Raw genomic sequence first — 2,500 nt, forward strand, 5'->3', positions numbered from 1 at the left:
GGACAAGGAGGAGAACGAGGAGGAGTACGAGGAGGAGGAAAACGATGAGGAGGAGGAGGAGGACGAGGAGGAGGAAGGAGGACGAGGATGAGGAGGAGGACAAGGAGGAGGAGGACGAGGAGGAGGAGGACAAGGAGGGGAGGAGGGAGGAGGAGCGAGGAGGAGGAAAACGATGAGGAGGACGAGGACGAGGAGGATGAGGATGAGGAGGAGGAGGAGGAGGAGGAGGAAAAGGAGGACGAGGAGGAGGAAAAGGAGGACGAGGAGGAGTACGAGGAGGAGGAGGACGAGGATGAGGAGGACGAGGACGAGGAGGAGGAGGACGAGGAGGAGGAGGATGAGGAGGAGGAGGAGGGAGGAGGAGGAGGAGGAGGACGAGGAGGAGGAGGACGAGGAAGAGGGGAGGAGAATGAAGACGAGGAGGAGGAGGAGGAGGACAAGAGCAGGAGGAGGACGAGGAGGAGGACGAGGAGGAGGAGGACAGAGAAGGAGGAGGACGAGGAGGAGGACGAGGAGGACGAGGACGAGGAGGAGGAGGAGGAGGACGAGGACGAGGAAGACGGGGAGGAGGACGAAGACGAGGAGGAGGAGGAGGAGAGAGAGGAGGAGGAGAGGAGGAGGAGGACGAGGAGGAGGAGGAGGAGGAGGAGGAGGACGAGGACGAGGAAGAGGGGAGGAGGACGAAGACGAGGAGGAGGAGGAGGAGGACAAAGGGGAGGAGGAAGATGAGGAGAAGGACGAGGAGGACGAGGACGAGGAGGAGGAGGACGAGGGGAGGAGGAGGAGGACAGGAGGAGGAGGAGGAGGACGAGGACGAGGAGGACGAGGAGGAGGAAAAGGAGGAGAGGACGAGGACGAGGAGGAGGAGAGGGAGGACGTCGAGGAGAGGACGAGGACGAGGAGGAAGAGGACGAGGAGGAGGAGGACGAGGAGGGGAGGAGGACGAGGAGGAGGAGGACGAGGACGAGGAGGAGGAGCAGAGAGGAGGAGGAAGAGGACGAGGAAGAGGAAAAGGAGGAGGAGGACGAGGACGAGGAGGAGGAGGAGGAAGAGGAGGAGGAGGAGTAGGAGGAGGAGGAGGAGGAGGACGAGGAGGAGGAGGAGGACGAGGAAGAGGAGGAGGACGAGGAAGAGGAGGAGGAGGACGAAGACGAGGAGGAGGAGGACGACGAGGGGGACGAGGACGAGGAGGAGGAGGAGGGCGACAAAGAGGAGGAGGAGGACGAGGAGGAGGACGAGGAGGAGGAGGACGAGGAGGAGGAGGACGAGGAGGAGGAGCACGAGGATGAAGAGCAAGAGGACGAGGAGGAGGAAAAGGAGGACGAGGACGAGGAGGACGAGGAGGAGGACGTCGAGGAGGACGAGGACGGGGACGAGGACGAGGACGAGGAGGACGAGGACGAGGAGGAGGAGGACGAGGAGGAGGAAGACGAGGAGGAGGAGGAGGAGGACGAGGAGGAGGAGGACGAGGACGAGGAGGAGGAGGACGAGGACGTGGATGAGGAGGACGAGGAGGAGGAGGAGGACGGAGGAGGAGGAGGAGGAGGAGGAGGAGGAGGAGGAGGACAAAGACGAGGAGGAAGAGGACGAGGAGGAGGAGGACGAGGACGAGGAGGAGGAGGACGAGGACGTGGATGAGGAGGACGAGGAGGAGGAGGACGAGGAGGAGGAGGAGGAGGAGGAGGGAGACGAGGAGGAGGAGGAGGACGAGGAGGAGGAGGAGGACGAGGAAGAGGAGGAGGAGGACGAAGACGAGGAGGAGGAGGATGACGAGGAGGACGAGGACGAGGAGGATGAGGAGGACGACAAAGAGGAGGAGGAGGACGAGGAGGAGGAGGACGAGGAGGAGGAGGAGGAGGAGGAGGAGGAGGAGGAGGAGGAGGAGGACAAAGACGAGGAGGAAGAGGACGAGGAGGAGGAGGACGAGGACGAGGGAGGAGGACGAGGACGTGGATGAGGAGGACGAGGAGGAGGAGGACGAGGAGGAGGAGGAGGAGGAGGAGGACGAGGAGGAGGAGGACGAGGAGGAGGAGGAGGACGAGGAAGAGGAGGAGGAGGACGAAGACGAGGAGGAGGAGAGGATGACGGAGGACGAGGAGGATGAGGAGGACGACAAAGAGGAGGAGGAGGACGAGGAGGAGGAGGACGAGGAGGAGGAGGAGGAGGAGGAGGAGGAGGAGGAGGAGGAGGACAAAGACGAGGAGGAAGAGGACGAGGAGGAGGAGGACGAGGACGAGGAGGAGGAGGACGAGGAGGAGGAAGACGAGGAGAGGAGGGAGGAGGACGAGGAGGAGGAGGACGAGGACGAGGAGGAGGAGGACGAGGGTGGATGAGGAGGACGAGGAGGAGGAGGACGAGGAGGAGGAGGACGAGGAGGAGGACGAGGACGAGGAGGAGGAGGAGGAGGAGGACGCGGACGAGGAGGAGGAAAATGATCAGGAGGACGAGGACGAGGAGGATGAGGATGAGGAGGAGGAGGACGAGGGAGGAGGAAAAGGAG

Source organism: Lonchura striata, unplaced genomic scaffold (genome assembly GCF_046129695.1).
Source record: "Lonchura striata isolate bLonStr1 unplaced genomic scaffold, bLonStr1.mat Scaffold_123, whole genome shotgun sequence".
Classification (NCBI taxonomy): domain Eukaryota; kingdom Metazoa; phylum Chordata; class Aves; order Passeriformes; family Estrildidae; genus Lonchura; species Lonchura striata.